This window comes from Equus przewalskii, chromosome 8, assembly GCF_037783145.1.
Source record: "Equus przewalskii isolate Varuska chromosome 8, EquPr2, whole genome shotgun sequence".
Taxonomy (NCBI): domain Eukaryota; kingdom Metazoa; phylum Chordata; class Mammalia; order Perissodactyla; family Equidae; genus Equus; species Equus przewalskii.
This window is the reverse complement of record NC_091838.1, coordinates 52,818,605-52,837,833: the sequence shown is the minus strand read 5'-3', so window position 1 is coordinate 52,837,833 and position 19,229 is coordinate 52,818,605. Positions and strand designations below refer to the sequence as shown.

The 19,229-nt window shown below is 38.0% G+C and overlaps 1 protein-coding gene and 1 long non-coding RNA gene across 10 annotated transcripts in view; one reads left to right on the top strand and one right to left on the bottom strand.

Annotated features, from left to right (window-relative positions):
* The window catches only part of OXR1 (oxidation resistance 1), a 458,416-nt gene that overhangs the window by 124,937 nt on the left and 314,250 nt on the right, over positions 1-19,229 (bottom strand). The gene's annotated exons all lie outside the window — the stretch shown is intronic.
* LOC103558465 (uncharacterized) overlaps positions 16,386-19,229 on the top strand; it is a 73,388-nt gene continuing 70,544 nt past the window's right edge. For 2 of the 3 annotated variants that reach the window (XR_546723.2, XR_546724.2), the window contains exon 1: positions 16,386-16,537. This is a non-coding gene — a long non-coding RNA (uncharacterized lncRNA). The remainder of the gene's footprint in view (positions 16,538-19,229) is intronic. The other variant, XR_011543141.1, reaches the window with a different exon arrangement.

Sequence of the window (19,229 nt, the reverse complement as noted above, 5' to 3'; positions counted from 1 at the left end):
AATTAGCACTTGTCCAAACTAAACTTTTTTTTTGAAGATGGTAGAAATAAGACCCTTTGTAAAAGAAAAATTTATGATAAAAAATAAGTCTCTCTAAGACTTGGATAACTTTGGAGTCATGTGAACTTCCTATTTATAGATGTTAATTGTTGCCACGTAGGACTATAAAAGTACTTTGCTAACATCACATAACAATGCCGATGATACAGTCTTAACCCGAGATGTGAATTTTACTTGTAGCATACACCCTTATCAAAATGCACTCTGCAGAGGATCAAAAGGAACACTTTTCCTCCCAGGTGAAGTGATCTGTGGAGAAATGAATGTGGTTAAGGTGCTGAGTTATAAATGGTGTCAGTTCTGAAACAAGGTTCTCCATGGGATGGATGCAAGGAAATGCAGTCTTCTCTGGTTCAGAGAAAACATCTAGCTTCTCTATGAGAAAGATTACTCATCAAGTATTTAACTAATTTTCTTTTTGAATAGAGAGGGTGTTTAAGAGTGATTCTTAAAAGAAATTTTGAACTGCTTACAGTAGCAATTACTTTTGGATATATATAGGCTATTTCAAGTGTGTTAGGCTTCATGGAAAATAAATACCTCACAAAATTCCCGTAAGTTTAGCTTGCATAAAAGAGCCTTTACTAAACTAGGTAACATAGCATGTAACAAAAATGAATGCTGTTTACTGAGCAAATATGTGTTTGAGGCAAGCCTGTGCTAAGATTGGGGTTACAGTGGTGATTCAGCCACTTGATACATACAGCTTTTTAAATTTTTCATCTCTCTTTCTCCTTGTGAATATACTTTCTGACTGAAGACAAGAAGTCGTTTAAAGTTCTGTGTTCTTCCCTTGGGAACAATGTTTCATACTGAGTAGACAGCACATTTTCCATTCTGTTCTTCCCTCATATTACATTTCTCAGCAATCTGTACTAAGTAGTCAGCTTGCCCCCTGCTTTCTCTGGGCTATACCAGCTAATGCCAAGTATTGCAGAGTCATGCACAGGTAAGACTCTGGAGCCAGTCTGCCTGGGTTCAAATCTCTGTTCCTCCACTTCCCAGCCCTGTGGCCTGAGGTAAATTATTAACCTCTCTGCCTCTCAGTTTTCTCATCTGTGAAACTAGGATTTTAACACTTCCTCTCTCAGAGGGCTGCTAGGATGATTAAATGATTTAATACATACAAGGTACATAGAACAGCACTTAGCATGTAATAAGTACTCAATAAATGCTAGCTTGTTAAATTATCATTATGAAGAGAGGGCTATAAAAGTATGTACAGATATTTCCCACGTTGCCTGCCATGACAAGATAAGCCATGTTAATACAACATTCTTTATAATTTAGAAATTTATTAGGATAAACTCTTCAAAACAAAGCTTTTCTTAACTATCTGATTTAGAAAATTTAAAATTGCCATAAGAGAAGAGACGCAGAAAGGAAATAAAGAAAAAAAAATACCTCAGATCATAATGACAAAAGGGTTGTAAGCTTGATTTCAAGCTCCTACAATAAAGTCTACCAAAGAAAATGAATGGTCACACACGTTAGACAGTATAGGAAAATTATTATACCCGAAAAGAATTGGTAATGTTTGATTAAAATATTTACATCAACAGTGGTGCTCTGGAGACTGCCTAACAGTGTATATTTTTAACTTTTTACTTTACAAATTGTTATAATTATTAATTATAAAATTTCCCTGGATATGAATCATGTGCCCTATAGATACTATTTTCATTTCCATATGATGTTCCTCTCCAATTTCTATTCTATCCTTATTTATTTATATTTATTTCACAGAAACTTCAAAGAGTATGCTTATTAGAAAAACAATATTTTTCAACAGAAGGGAGACAATCTTTAAGATTATGGACATAGAGAAGGGGAAACAACAAAGATCAAGTAGAAGAAAATAAAAGAGAAAAGTGATGAAATGATTAGAAAGTAAATAATAAGAAAGCAAAATGAAATAGATATCATTTTAGAAAATAATTCAAGGTCTCTTCAGTCATGTAGGTCAATCCTGGAAACAAGTCAGTTCTCTTGAAAAATACAGTGACCTTTTACTTTTAGTTTTTACTTGTTTTCACCATACAGAGGTATAAAAATTCAAGTCTTACTACATTTGGTCTATTTAGACCATGTGGCTGGAAACATTTAAAAACTGGAATTCATTATTTTATTTTATTTTTTAAAACAATGTATTAAACTTCCTGAGAAAAGTCACTGCTGTAGTTTAAAGCAAAAGCACTCCCCATCACCATCTAATGACTGGAAAAGAACCAAGATTTTGGCTAAGTTAATTGTGGAACAACCAGGAAAGAACAGGGATGGGAAAGGGCAAAGGGAAGAGACTGGGATGTTCAGGCTGTCTGACCAGCACTGCTGGTTTATGTGGGACAAAGACTTTGCTCCACCTGCTGCTGCCTTTCTGACATCACCCTTCCAGTTTTCCAGGGTTTATCCAGTTCTGGTTCACTAATTCTCAGGAGAACATCTGTGAACTAGAAAGGTTCTCCTCTCATTGTCTTTGGTCCCCAGTATCCCTTCTTCCCCACAAATGCAGTCTAGGTTGTACTCTCAGTTCAAGTAGAAAATCATGAGGACATTGAAGTCAATACCCAGACTAAATTAGACCTGACAGACTGGGTTCATTGCTCACTATCACAGGATCTGGCCCTAAGAACTCCTTTCCGTCACACACACATAATAGATATATTTTATGAACCAGTTGAGGGTAAGTTACGTGCATCATGGCCCTTTGCCCTAAATACTTGAACATACATTTCCTATGAATATGAATATTCTTTTACATAACCACAGTGCAGTTTTCAACTTTAGTCATTTTCACATTGACATAATTCTTAGGAGATGATGGTTATAATCCATGTGATACATGAAGCTGAATAACGGAGGCAGAGACTACAAGAGGTAGAGCAAGTGAAGAGACTTTACAGGGTTAGGATTTCTTGAGTGACTGTAGCTCTATTGGTTGAGGAGACACGGCTGGGGAGGTACAGGAAAGAATCTAGTTTGGTACCAGTGAACACTGAGGGAAACTCAGGTTTAAAGAGGGACAATATAAAACCAGTTGTGGAAAGGTTGACTCTGAAATACCTGTGGAATATTTTAGTGAGTATGTCTAGTAAACAGTTGGATCCGTTGTCTGCATTCCAATTTTGACTATTGACCCAATAATGACTCCAGACAGCATTTTTATTTCTCAAGTTAAGCTGTATTTCTTCTGCTATGTTAGCTTTCACAGTTACACACAAATCTAAGAACCATGTTTAGCATGGTTGATTTTGTTTGCATTTTCCTTCCTATAAAAGAAGTAATAAGATTTGAAAGGATAGTTCCTTATATTACTGAAGTTCATTTCTTGCAGCTTTTTAAAATTCTATGGGTTCTATCATCCACGTAAGGGCAAAGCCACCACATGAATAAAAAAGAGTTGCCCAAACTGACCTCCTCTGTATAGTATTTGCTCTGATGCTTTTTTATGAACCATAAAGCTTATTAAGGCCCCAAAGAGCATTCATTCTACCATTAAGACCACCTAGTTTGAGTTATATTATTTTTTTCTCTCTTGAAGAAAATAACCAATCAGGAAAGGATGAGGGGTAGTGGTGGAGGGGGGACAAAGTCTGTTCTATAAAGTAGACTTCATGATTAAGGTCATTTTTAAGAAGTATCAAGATTAGAATCCTAAAAAATGCAACACATCAAAGCATCAGCTAGAGCTAAATTCATTAGGTTGTCAGTAACAATTCAGAGTAGGATGATAAAAACCATTAGCATTCCAAACCTAACATGACCACAGCCGCACAATGGGAGGCTTTATTTATAGGAATCCTTTCGCACCCACTTACAAAGTTGCTAAACTGGTTTCCTTTGTGGGTGTTTTGGTAAAAGACAAAAAGCGTGTTTTGGCTTGTCACTGGGTACTGAGAGCTGATCTCTAATGGAAAAGAAACAGATATATCAAAATTATTTCCCTCACAAGAGCCCTAATTTAATGTGGCTCAAAGCCACCCACCCATGGACAAATGACTTCTTTCCTTCATCATCCCTCTTTTTTTTAGATATGAACAATGCACCTGGATTAATCTGCAAGCCATGTCAAAGGCAGAGGTTTGACAAATCCTAGATCTTTGATAAAACATAGTACACATAGCAGTCCTTAGCTGCCCACAGAAACCACCACCAAGAGGACCAAACCATGATTTGTTCGTTATTAGGCTACTGGAAGATTTGTCCCTAAAGTACATGAACTCAACCAAGGCTTCATAAAACAGATACCTGAAAAACAAAGTCAAATGGCGGGACTCCAGTGTAGCAGTAAAATTAGGGGCTTTGAAATCAGACAGATCTGAGTTTGAATTCTCTCTCTACCAATTACTGTGTAGTTTTGACTGAGTTATACAAAGCTCTTTATTCCCAAGTTGCCTCGCTAGTAGAAAAGGAGAAATAATATTTACCTGCCAGGCAATTAAATTAGGATTAAATGAGATCATGCATGTAAAATGTCTAAGTACAATGTCTGCCACATTGTGGGAACTCAAAAACAATTCCCTGAGCCCTTCAGTGTGCTGACAAAGACTAGTTTCTTACAAAGCAGAAGGACTGACATAAGGCAGAGAAGATGGAAAGAAGAGACCTGAGACTTCCTGGGGGTGATGGCATGAATCAATGAAGGAGGAAAAGCAGCAGACAGACAGGAGGCTACTCTTGTAGTCCAGACAATGGCACCAAAAGTTTGCACTTGGACAGTACCAGTGAGGAAGACTACTTGAGAGGACTTGTGTGTGTGTCAGGGAGTCCAAGACGGCAGTCACCCAATAGTTACATCTGCATGACAGAAGGTGTGGTGCTGCCCTTGCAGTGGGATGGAGGAAGGGATGGCTTGAGTTGAAAATGGCCATTTGAATTCTGGAGATGTTTTTAGGGACACACGGAATATTAGGGGGGAGTTGCCCAGCTCTACTGGACTTGTGGTACTTTAAACTGACAGGCTAGCACTCAAGCTCCACTTTGGGAGAGTCAGCTACATAGAGCTGAGTTAATACCATAGCAGAAAATATCCTCAAGAAAGGAAGAAGTGTAAGAAAGAAGAGAACAGGAAAGCTATAGACCCTGTGTATTTAGGTCAGACGTAACAACCTTGTTCTTTGTTTTTCAGCTTTAAAGGCAGAGTGCCAAAACTAGTGTTTGTAAAAGGTGTTGAAATGCAGTGTGAAAGGGCTCCACACTCTTCTGGTTTCTGGGACATTGGTCAGTTGGTATTTTCTTACTCAAACAAAAAAACCATTCAGAGAGGGGTTCTTTCTTTTTTCTGGGTTAAGAATAGCAAAAACTAACATTCCCTGTGTGTTTACTTAGTGGCAGTTCCTCTGGTGTGGTAGGCAGAATAATGTCCCCCAAAGTGTCCTTGTCCTAATCCGTGGAACCTGTGAATATGTTACCTTACATGGCAAAGGAGAATTAAGGTTGCACATAGAATTAAGGTTGCTCATCAGTTGGCCTTGAGATGGGAAATTACTCTGGGAGGCCTAATGTAATCACAAGGATCCTCATAAGGGGAAGAGGGAGACAGGAAAGTCAATGTCTGAGTGATGCAATATGAGAAAGACTTGACTGACCATTGCTGGCTTACGTGATGCTAGGGTGCCACGAGCCAAGGTTTATAGCTAGAAACCTCTAGAAGCCTCTAGAAACTAGAAAAGAGAAGAAAATAGACCCTCCCCTACAGCCTCCAGAAAGAGATGCAGCCCGACACACAAGCCCAGTGAGATGCATTTTGGACTTCAGACTACCAGAACAAAAGACAATACATTTGCATTGTTTTAAGCCACTCACTTTTTGGTAATTTGTTACAACTGCAACAGGAAACTAATACAGCTGGTAAATACCTAACATACCATACGTGAGGCAGGACCTTTATTATCCCCGTTTTACAAAAAATAAAAATGGAGGCTTAGAGATGTCATATCCTGGTCTGATACCAAAACCCATGCTCTTAATCACGATTTTCTCCCCCTGCAAGTTCTTCCAAAACGTCTAGAGAGGAGCCTCAAGTCATAATCTTTCTTTCTTGGAAAATTTCTCAACATTGTTCTACTCATCAAAAATACCTAAACACCATGGTATAACGAGGCAAGAACAGATTACAATTACACCTAATAAAAATATGATTGTCTTCTTGTTAGGATGACTAGTTACTTTGTGTCAGTTGTTTTCAACCAGGAATGGAAAAAAGGCCTTGTCACAAATAACTAATTGCCATTCCTTGAAGCTTAGAGTTTATGCTGTTTCAACCTAAATAAGAAATAGGGAGCTATCCGACTTGAGGATTTTAGAATGCCCTTATTCACTACATTAAATTATAGCTATTTCTGTCCTGGCTTCTCTCCTACAGAAGGTGGTTGGCTCAGTTATAGCAGGTTATTAGGCAAGCCAAGGCTGAGCATTGTTGGAGAAGAAGGAAGAACATCTGACCTGTACAAATAGACCTCAGACACAAACCACGTCAGCAATGCCGAAAGCCAGCAATACACTGTCCTTGTGTTTCAATTCCTATAGCTTTAATTTTTCTTTTTTGAGGAAGATTAGCCCTGAGCTAACATTTGCTGCCAATCCTCCTCTTTTTGCTGAGGAAGATTGGCCCTGAGCTAACATCCGTGCCCATCTTCCTTTACTTTCTATGTGGAACACTTGCACAGCCTGGCTTGATGAGCAGTGGGTAGGTCCGCACCCAGGATCTGAACTGGTGAACCCTGGGCTGCCGAAGTGGAGCACACAAACCTAACCACAGCACCACCAGGTCAGCCCACCTATACTTTTAATTTTGATAAATAATTTCTTTTAAAAAAATTTTAGTTTTCAAGTGTAAAATATTAGAGATTTTTTATCCTTAGGAATTACACAGTAAACTCTTCTAAAAGCCTGCCTTTCCCAGTGAAATCTTTTTCCCTACACCCCTTCAGCACAAAGGAATGATTTTGCCCTAGGGCAAATTAAAAGTCCCAGGATCTCACATCCTTCAACTTGTAAGGTTTAAATAAATCTAAGCTGATGAGAGCATTAAGTAGTGTCTGATCTATTAACTGACTGTAATCTGATGTGGCTTTTTACCCAGAGTGACATCCTGTGCTACCTCAGATCCTTTGTGGAAAGAGACATGTGAGTCATATGTGTATAAGTATGCAACACGCCACACACACACACACACACACACACGCCCGTGCACATATATAAGTAGCTTAAATCATTTCTGAAATGCTTCTTTCTCAGTACAACCTTCAGGCATATTACATAAAGCTTTTGGAAATGACTCTAGTTGAACAAACAAGAAAAACTTATGTAACAATTATCAAAAGGTAGGCATTGTCAGCTATGTTATTGCAAACAGCTGTACAACCATTTGTTAGTCAGCCATGTACCATAAAGGGAGTAAACAGTTTTATTCAATAAAACTAGTGTCTCCTCTTTGTCCCAAGTTTAAACTCATGCAATCCAACACTTTAGAAAAGCAAATGAGTTTTGTTACTGCATAAATTTCTGCATCTGTCCACAGAAAACAAATGGAAAAGTTCAAAAACAGTGATTTTTTAATGCTGCAAGTCTTCATAAGAGCAGTACCCCTGAGATTTTACAAAAAGCTAAAAACCAATATCGTATTTAATTTAGAGGATATCAACAATACTGTATATGACAGAAAGGGAAAAGATGGTGGCATCTAAGTGTTGTTTGTAAAATTCACATAAATATGCAGATTTGTCCAATGAATTACATATTTTGTGTTCCCTGTTAAAAGACGGTACTAAACCACAAACAGGGAATACGTTTTGTACTCCCTCGCCATTAATAGCAATGGGATTGTCCTGATATAGCCTTATTTTCCTGTTCTGAAGCTCTTGGCTATTAATAGACTATGTTTTTCAAATAATTCAGCAGTCCATGAGTGTGGAACACAACAAACCTTATAGGTAGACAATAAATTTGGGAGGGAAAGAGCAAGAACAGGAGTCCAAATATTTTGGCTCTAAAACTAATTAGTTGCGTAAACCTTAGATAAGTCTTCTAAATTAAACTGAGTAAGACTCCTTCCTGTTCTAACATCTATTTTATCAATATGATATGATTAACCAAACTAATGAGATCAAATATTAATCAGAAGAGTTATATTCCATGTGGAATGACCAATGATAATGTCACCACATGGAGCACCAGCTTACCTGGGGGTAATTTTTAAGTCAACAGGGAAGAGCTGAAAAACATGTATTGTCAAACTTAAGATTGAAAAAGTCATTAAATCACCTATACTTATGGTATGCATGGTTTTGTGTATACACCAAATGTAGACAAATTCTTAAGCTCATTAAAGTATGTTTCAAGGAAGAACCAGAGGAAAGTCTATATGCAGATGTTTGGATACTCAAACCATATTGCCTTTAAGATAACTATGACACCCTAGTGGTGAATGGGGTATGGATGGGGAATTATAAAGTGTTTCTGTTTGCTTATTGGTATACTCCGCTTTTTAGTTCTGTTATTCATATTAAACTCTATAATTTTGGCAGATTTATTTATTGTGAGGTTTAGATGACAATAATGGAGGCATATTCTATTCTTTATATGAGGTTTGTGTCTAAAGTCCCTGGATAAGTTCAAGGTGATATGATTCCACTGCAGCTACAAGTGGTAGACATGTCTAGGGATATCATTCAAGTCTACATTTTCCCCTTGTTGAAGAGGTGGGCCCATGTTGGAATATGGTTCTCCATGACCCTTTCCTGGAGCTGACTGGATGATGGGGTCTCACCTGACGCCTGACTCAAGCGCTGCTCTTCCATGAGCAGATAGTCTGGACAATCAGACATGCTCTCAAATTGGAACTAAGAGATGAATTCTGGAGCTTAAAACCTTGTAGAGTTAGGGCCTAATTAAAGTCATAACACCAAAAGCCATGTGCAAGCTAGTGGATAAGGAGAGAAACTAGTCTATACACAGGAGAATGGAAAAGACTTGCAGAGAAAGGTGGAATTCAACGACCTCGGGGAAGCAGAGAGCCGACCTCGGCTCCTGACTTTCTAGGATGGAGTCCTGTCTCCACGAAGCCTGGACTGTGGATGTCACTGCTTGACCAATCATTACCATCTCTATCTTTTTTGAGTGTCATTGGGTCAGTTTTAATGTCTAGTGACTCAGAGGGCCTTGACTAGAAAGAACACTACCATTTAAAGAGCATGAAACATTCTGCTGGAAAGCTTATATATTTTTCTTCCTTATCCCTAACACAATGGTGCCAAAGCTGCCATTGGAGGTCTTAGCTCTCACTCCAATTCTGTAAATCTGATGGTATTGCATACAGTGGTTGGGGGCATAATGCATAAGTGGATCTTTCTGAACGAATGGGCTATTTTAATGAAATATAGGATTTTCAACTAATCTTTAAGGACACTGAGGGTGGAACCATGTTTGTGCCTGTAAATAACAGGAACTCAAATACCTAGAGTCTGATGGTTAATTTTATGTGTCAGCTTGGCTGGGTAAAGTGAACAGTTCTTTAGTCAAACACCAGTCTAGATGTTGTTGTGAAGGTATCTTTTAGATGTTATTAACATTTAAATCAGTGGACTTTAAGTAAAGTGAGTTACCCTCCATAATGCGGATGGGCCTCATCCAATCAGTTGAAGGCCTTAAAAGAAAAGACTGAGGTTTCCTGAAGTAAAAGGAATTAGGACTCAAGATTGCAACATAGAGACCCTGCCTGAGTTTTCAGCCTGCTGCGCCTGCCCTGCCCTGCAGAATTAGGACTGAAGTCTGCAGCATCAACTCTTACCTGAATTTCCAACCTGCCAACTTGGCTTACAGATTTTGGACATGGCAGCTCCCACAATCACATGAGCTAATTCTTTAAAATAAATCTCCTCCCTCTCTCTCTCTCTAGATAGATAGATAGATCTGATAGATTATATATATTTTATATTATTTATATGTATGAATAAATATAATAAATAAAACATACATTTATACGTATTTAATAGATAAAATTAAATCAACATTTAACATATATGTATACATGTGTCCCATTGGTTCTGGTTATCTAGAGAACCCTGACTAATACATAGGGTTTGCTGAGGTTGTTAGGGGTGGGAGAATTTGATTCAGGAAATGCCAAAGAAACAACTGTAATTTCAAATCTACCGCCAATCGTTTGTAAAGGTGAGGGTGGACATCCTGAGTGGATGGCCCTTGACTTAGAAGAATACCTTAATGAGTTACTGAAAGACAAATATAGGGTCAGAGCCTACACTGGGGGTGGGAGACAGAGACTAAATAGCTGTGCAACCTTCCTAGTTTGGGGAAATTTTGGAGAGTTGGAAGCCAGACGGGTGTTATAAAAACAGGTTGCAGAAGAAAGGCAGAGGGTCCAGCAATGTGTCAAGAAGCCAGAGTCTGAGACAGAAACCCTTTGTGATGAGGAGCGGTCAATAAATTCCTAGGAACAGTGGCCTCTGACACTGAATTGGAATTGTTGCCTGTTCTTAGCAGTAATCACCTTCACCACCTCTTCCCTCCCACCCTCCAACCTCTAAATAAAGTACGTCACACTTAATGTTGCTTTATCTGTGTTTTGGGGGTCAAAAGAAAGAAAGTGAGGTTTCTAGCTGGAAGCACAGTAGGCCAGTGAGTGAGGTTCTGCACCCACTCAGTGCTTCAGCGAAGAGCAATGATTAGAGGCAGCAACAGCAGAGAAGCAAGTTGAAAGTGCTGGAGGTTCAATTGTTCGTGCTTGGAAGAAAAACAGTTCAGACAAATAGTAGGCTAAGGGTTACGAGTCATAGCTGAGAGCAAGATTTAGGAGAAGACAGTCCGGAGTTTAAATCCTACCCTCACTGTTTACCAAGAGGTGATCTTGAGCAAGCTATCTGAGCATCATTTCCTCATTTATAAAATTGGGTAACTTTAAAAAAAAGTTCTTTAAAGTCTTCAAAAAGAGAGTGTGTAAAGCACATAGTGGATACCCAGCACCTAGAAAAAACTCCAACAATAGATATTATCATTATTAATAAGGAGCAGCCCTTTAATAAGGTCTTATTAATGTGGTTTGCAAATACCATTTAACAACTGACATATGTGTTTGACACTGAGCTGGGAATGGTTTTCTCTCCCTCTGAAAGCCAGGTTTCCTGACTTCACAGCATACTGGCTTATCCCTTCACCAATAGGGAGTCAGAGTCTTTTTGACATTTTTTGTTTTCTGATTCATTTAAAAAAGATGTTTGAAAATATATTTAAAGGGTGGTTTGGGGTTTTACAAAAGTGTAATTGTTGGTTTGAGGTCAAGAGTTATGGCATATAATTAGTATACCATATAAGCCTGCTTTTACAAAAGTTTTTCTATTTAATCCCTGCAAGCATTTAGGTTACTTCTGTTTATTTAATTTTAAAGCAGTTTCAAGGAATCCCTTTCTAACACATCTTAAAGTGTTTTAAACTAAAATTTAAAGTTCTAGTCAAATCTTTATTTTTAGAGGAAATTACATGTTCAATATTAAACATCTGGAAAATACATAAAAGTAATAAAAATAAAATAATCACCCATCATAAGCCCATCACCCACAGAGAACGGTTATTAAATAATATACACCTTCATATAATGAATACATTTTTCTTTATTGCGGCAACATTGGTTTATAACATTATATAAATTTCAGGTGTACATCATGATATTTCAATTTCTGTGTAGATTACATCATGTTCACCAACCAAAGACTAATTACAATCCATCACCACACACATGTGCCTAACCATCCCTTTTGCCCTCCTATTTCTCCCGCTTCCCCTTTGATAACCATCAATTCAATCTCTCTCTCTACGTGTTGTTTGTGGTTGTTTTTATCTTCTACTTATGAGTAAGATAATAAGGTATTTGACTGTCTCCCTCTGACTTATTTCACTTAGCTTAATACCCCCAAGCTCCATCCATGTTGTCACAAACAGCTGGATTTCATCACTTTTTATGGCTAAGTAGTATTGCATTGTGTATATATACCATGTCTTCTTTATCCATTCGTCCCTTGATGGGTACCTAGATTGCTTCCAAGCCTTGGCTATTGTGAATAATGCTGCAATGAACATAGGGATGCATCCTTGTCTGGTTTCTGTTGTCAGAGGGATGGCTTTCAGTTTTTCTCCACTGAGAATGATATTAGCTGTGGGTTTGTCATATACGCCCTTTATTATGTTGAGATACTTTCCTTCCATACTCATTTTATTTAGAGTTTTTATCATACATGGATGCTGTATCTTCTCAAATGTTTTCTCTGCATCTACTAAGATGATCATGTGATTTTTTATTCTTCATTTTGTTAACGTGGTGTATCACATTGATTGATTTGTGGATGTCGAACCATCCCTGTATCCATGGAATAAACCCAACTTGATCATGGTGTATGATCTTTTTAATGGATTGTTGTATTCGATTTGCCAGTATTTTCTTATTTTTGCACTGATGTTCATCTGTGATATTGGCCTGTAATTTTCTTTTCTGTGTTGTCCTTGTCTGGTTTTAGTAGCAGGATAATGTTGGCTTCATAGAATGAGTTAGGAAAGCATCCCTTCTTCTTCAAATTTTTGGAAGAGTTTGAGAAGGATAGGAATTAAGCCTTCATTGAATGTTTGGTAGAATTCATCAGGGAAGACTTCTGGTCGTGGACTTTTATTGTTGGGGAGGTTTTTGATTACTGTTTCCATCTTCTTAATGGTGATTGGTCTACTCAAATTCTCTATACCTTCTTGATTCAGTTTTGAAAGGTTGTTTGACTCTAAGAATGTATCTGTTTCTTCTAGATTATCCAATTTGTTGGTGTATAGCTTTTCACAGTATTCTCTTATAATCTTTTGTATTTCTGAAGCGTCTATTGAAATTTCTCTTCTTTTATTTCTGATTTTATTTATTGGAGCTTTCTCTCTTTTTTCTTGGTGAGTTTAGCTAAAGGTTTGTCAACTTTGTTTATCTAGTCAAAGAACCAGCTCTTGGTTTCATTGATTTTTTTCTATTGTTTTGTTAGTCTCTATTTCATTTATTTCTGCTCTGATTTTTATTATTTCCTTCCTTCTCCTGATTTTGGGCTCTGTTGTTCTTTTTCCAGTTCCTTGTGGTACACTGTTAGATTTTTTATTTGAGATTTTTCTTGTTTCTTGAGGTAGGCTTGTATTGTTATAACTTTCCCTCTTAGAACCACTTTTGCTGTATCCCATAGATTTTGGCATGTTGTATTTTCATTTTCAATTATCTCCAGGTATTTTTTGATTTTTCCTTTGATTTCTTCATTGACGCAATTGTTAAGTAGCATTTTGTTTAATCTCCACATTTTCGTGGCTTTTCTGATTTTCTTCCTGTAGTTGATTTCTAGTTTCATACTGTTGTAGTCAGAAAAGATGCTTGGTATCATTTCAATCTTCTAAAATTTATTGAGCCTTATTTTGTGGCCTAATATGTGATCTATCCTAGAGAATGTTCCATGTGCATTTGAAAAGAATGTGTATTCTGTGGCTTTTGCATGGAAAATTCTGTATGTATCTACTAAGTCCATCTGGTCTAATGTGTCATTTAAAGGCAGTTTCCTTACTGATTTCCTATTTAAATGATCTATCCATTGGTGTACACAGAGTGTTAAAGTCCCCTACTATTATTGTATTGCTATTTCTCCTTTTATGTCTGTTAATAATTGCTTTATATATTTTCGTGCTCCTACGTTGGGTGCATGGACATTTACAAGTGTTATATCCTTTTAGTGGATTGTCCTTTATCATTATGTAGTGCCCTTCTTAGTCTCGTTACAGTTTTTGTTTTAAAGTCTATTTTGTCTGATATAAATATTGCTACCCCAGCTTTCTTTTCATTGCCATTTGCATGGAGTATCTTTTTCCATCCATTCACTTTCAGTTTGTGAGTGTCTTTAGGTCTGAAGTGTGTCTCTTGTATCTCTTGTATGCAGCATATATATGGGTCTTGGTTTTTTTTATTGAACAAGCCATCTTAAGACTTTTGATTGGAGTATTTAGTCCACTGACATTTAAAGTAGCTATGTACTTTATTTATTTAAAAGTAGTATGTACTTATTGCCATTTTGTTACTATTTTCTGGGTGTTTTAGTAGTTCTTCTCTGTTCGTTTTGTCTTCTCTTGCTCTCTTCCCTTGTGGTTTGATGGCTTTCTTTAGTATTATGTTTGGGTTCCTTTCTCTTAATGTTTTGCGTATTTATTATAGGTTTCTGGTTTGTGATTACCATGAGGTTCATATATAATAACCTACGAATATAGCAATCTATGTTATGTTGATGGTCTCTTTAGTTTGACCTCTTCCTAAAAGCTCTCTTACTCCTGTCCCCCCATATTTTATGTTTTAGATCTCATATCTAACCTCTTTTTTGTGTATGTGTATCCATTACCCTCTTATCATGGAAATAAAAAATTTTAGTGCTTTTGTCTTTTGACTTTCATATTATCTTCACAGGTGGTTGATCTGCTACCTTTACTGTATATTTGCTTTAACCAGTGATTTTATTGCTTTTTTTAAAAATAATTTTCTTATTCCTATTTGTGGTCTTCTCTTTCCCACTTAAAGAAGCCGCTTTAGAATTTCTTATAAAACTGGTTTCTTGGTGATAATCTCCTGTAGTTTTTGCTTACCTGGAAAACTCTTTATGTCCCCTTCCATTCTGGATGATAACCTTGCTGGGTAGAGTATTCTTGGCTGTAGGTTTTTTCCTTTCAGTACTTTAAACATATCATTCCACTCCCTTCTAGCCTGTAAGGTTTCTGCTGAGAAGTCATCTAATAGCTTTATGGGGTCTCCTTTGTATGTAACTCATTTCCTTTCTTTTGCAGCTTTTAGGATTCTCTCTTTATCTTTAATTCTTCACATTTTAATTATAATGTCTCTCTGTGTGGGTCTCTGTGGGTTTATCTTGTTTGGTGCTCTCTTTGCTTCCTGTACCTGGATGTCTGTTTCCTTCCATAGGTTAGGAAAGTTTTCAGCTATTACTTCTTCAAATAGATTCTCTGTCCTTTTGTCTCTCTCTTCTCCTTCTGGAACATAATACAACTGTTAGCATGCTTGATGTTGTCCCAGAGACCCCTTAGACTGTCCTCGTTCTTTTTAGTTCTTTTTTCTTTTATCCGTTCAGCTTGGGAGATATCCTCTAGTCTTTCATCTAGCTCACTGATCCTTTCTTCTGTATCACCTACTCTGCTATTGAATCCCTCTGGTGAATTTTTCATTTCCAGTATTGTATTCTTCATTTCTGATTCATTCTTTTTTATATTTTCCAATTCATTGTTGAGTCCTGAGTTCATCCATTCTTCTCCCAAGATCTGTGAACATCTTGTGACTTTTTCTTTGAACTCTTTGTCAGGTACATTGTTTCTGTTTTATTTAGTTCTTCTTGGGGGATTTTGTCTGCTTCCCTTACTTGGAATGTGTTCCTTTGTCTCCTTATTTTGCCTCTTTCTCTGTGCTTATATCTATGTATTAAGTGGGTCAGCTACATCTCCTGATTTTGGAGAGGTAGCCTTATGTAAGAGACGCCTTATGAGGCTCAACAGTGTGCTTCGCTCTCATCACCTGTTCCAGATGTTCCAGGAGTGTCCCCCATGTGGGCTACATGTGTCCTCCTGTTGTGGCAGGGTTGCTCTTGCTGCAGGTGCCCAGGGAGGCTAAGCTATCCCCCTGACTCTGCAGCGTGTGGCTACTATGGACCCTTCATTCACTTTACTGGGCATGGAGAGCCCTAGCACAGTTGGCTGCAAGGTCTAATAGCACACTTCTGTTGCAGTTTTTCTGTTAAGTGAGTAGGCTCCCAGTGTGGCTGGTTGCTAGGCTCAGGGACTTTCAATTGCTGTAGGCCTCCAGCCTGTAAGGCTGTTGTCAGCTTTCTCAGGACTGCAGCTGAGTGGGGCTGGCCCCAGGCATGGGAGCACCCAATTGTTTCAGGCCTCAGAAGGTGGGGCTGATCACCTTTGTGGCTGTTTGAGAAGCACAATTCTGCTGCAGCTGACAAGCCCCATCACCCACAGGGCCACATACTCCATCAACACAGTCCTGTCCTGATCCACTGAAGCAGACCAAGTCACCCCACTTCAGAGGCCCCATACACTCCACCAATGTCCCACACACTCCACTCACTCTTTGTGCACACCCTGCCCCACAGAGACAGACCCATTCACCTGGCTGCAGAGGTTCTAGGCACCCCACCTATGTTGGCCTACAAGTTGCCTGAGGGCTTGGTGTTGGGTGGGGCCAGTCCCTAGGGCAGGCTGCCTGCCCTGGTTGAGCTGGATTAAATCAGTGCACTAGTGGGTGGGGCAGAACCTGGGCTAAAAGGCCATGGGAAGAACTCCAATGTCTGCCAGTGTCTGTGTCAGCACAACTGTACTATGTCACAGTAACGGCTGCTGCCAATGTTTCAGTCCCTGGAAAGGTCTCACCTCTCACTGAGATGCATCCAGAGCCTATCAGGTGAGTTTCTTTTCACCAAAGGACTGTGCACCTTTCTTTCTGGTGATTTAGATTGCTTTTGGAAATGGGTGAATTTGTGTGTTGGCCCTTTGTGAGCCAGCTTTTTTCCATTATGTCCAATAGCTTTTCTGGGGGTATTCCCCATTGTTATTAGTAGCCAGAAAAGCCAAATATTATTACACTTGTCTCAGTTGTGCTGAGTCCAAAAGCTGCTTATAGTGGTAACACTCTCCCCACTCAGATCCCCCGCTCCTCCAGGGAATGCTGCATACCTTAGGAGTGCTCTCAGTGCTTCACGGCTCATGAAGGTGGCTTTTTTCTATCCAGAAAGGAATTTCTGCCTCTTCCACCTCAGTCAGCACCCTCTCTTGTTGTGGAGGTTCTTTTTATCCAGTTTTAAGTTCTCTCTCAGTGGTAATTGTTCCAAGAGTAGTTGTAAATTTGTTGTGCCCATGGGAGGAAGTGAGTTCAGAGCCTGCTTATGCCACCACCTTGACACTATCCTTGAATGTATTTTTAACTACTGATTCTTGAGATATATTGTAGAGGTTTTAATTGATACTTTTAGCTCAGAAGGATGGTAGTATTATTTACCATATACCATTTTAAAAATAAAAAAATGGATGGAAAATGTTAAAGACTTTTTTTTCCTTTCTTTTGTATAGGAAAACTTTATAACAAGTACTTTACATGCTATATTTTTGGAGGAAAGCTAATTTGAGGATGAAGACAGCATCAAGGCTTTCTGATTCTAGATAGAATTTGGGGAAATATATCAGACAAAAGGCCCATGTTTTCACAGAGGATGCTTGATTTAATGGCATCTTTGTATCTCCTTGTGCTGCTTACTAGCAACAGGACCTGACTCCAGTCACATGCAGTTGGAATACAGTGAGACAGGTCAGGCCAGGCAGGAAAGAACAAAACAAAAAACTGAAGCATACCTTCAAAATACATAGGCTATGATAAACTGATAGAGAAATGAGATTTTTTTCACCTTTAAATTGGCAAAGATGCTTTTAAACTAATAACATTCTGGTGAAAGTGAGGTCAACTAGCTTTCTCATATACTTTTGGAGGAAATGTAAATTGGCCCCATCTTTCTAGAAGGTGATTTAATACATTTGAATAAAAAAATTCTTAAGAATATTCATAACTTTCAGATCCAGTAACTCCAATTCTGGTGATTTATTCTAAATAATGAGAAGCATAGTATATGAATATTCACTAGGACAGCATACATAAAAGTGAAAAAATAAAAACCGTTTAACCTTACAACAATAGGGGAATAAGGAACCAGTTAAATACATAAGAATATCATACAGAGGAATATTATGCAATCATTAAAATTCATGTTTTAACTGTTAAGTGGAGAAAAAGTAAAATGAACTGTATTATCATCCTAATTTTAAGACAAATAATCATATTATACACACACATATATATATATACACACATATATATATACAGACATGTGTCACTTAATGACAGGTATACATTCTGAGAAATGCATTGCTAGGCAATTTTGCCATTGTGGGGACATCATGGAGTGTACTTATACAAACCTAGATGGTACAGCCTATTAAACACCTAGGCTGTATGGTACTAATCTTCTGAGACCACCATCATATATGCAGTGTGTCATTGACATATTTACATACAAATACATACAAATAAATACAAATTGTCATATACATACAAATATATATAATGTATATCTAACTACTGACTTGTTGAAAAATAACATTTCTAAAACTGAACACCATCTTCTGGCCCCACCCCACAGGCCAAAATATCCCTCCTCTATTCTTTCAATATTTAGTGAATAGCACCACCATTCATTCATTTGCTCATGCCCAAATCCTAAGACTCATTCCTAATTATTTCGTTTCTTTCACTCTCCAATCCTATTTATCAGAAAGCCCTGTTTCACTTCTAAATTTATTTAAAATCTATCTACTTCTTTCTGTCTCTACTACCAGCATCCTACTCCAAGCCACCATTATCTTTTGCTTAGACTGTGACAATGACTCTAAATAGTATCCACTCTCGTACCCCCTCTTCAATAAGTTTGGTAATTGAGAAGATCATGTCATTCCCTTTGCATTGGTTTGTCACTGGTGTGTAACAAATTACCATGAATTTAGTGGCTTAAAAAAACACTAATTTATTATCTCACAAATTATTACCTAGGTTTTTGTGTCAAGGGTCCAGGCATGGCTTTGCTAGGTTCTCTGTTCAAGGTCTCACCAGGCTGAAATCAAAGTGTTGGCTGGGACTGTAATCTCATCTGAGTCACTTTCAAGTTCACTGGTTGTTGATAGAATTCAGATCCTTGCAGTTGTAGGACTGAGGCCTTCAGCAACTTGACCATCTGCTGTTCCCTGTCACATGGGTCTTTCCACACAGCAGTTTGCTTCTTAGAGCCAACAGGAAGGCATATCTGCTGCTCTGACTCTCTCTGTCTTCTCCTATCTTGGATCTCTAAATTGTCTTTTAAAGGGTTTACTTGATTACGTCAGGCCCACTCAGGATAATCTCCTGAAATAACCTAAAATCTGCTGAATAGGGACCTTACTTACAATTCCAAAAATCCCTTCACCTCTGCCATATACTATAACCTAATTGTGGGAGCAACACATCTTCATATTCATATTCATATTCCTGTCCATGCTCAGTGGGAAAATATTCT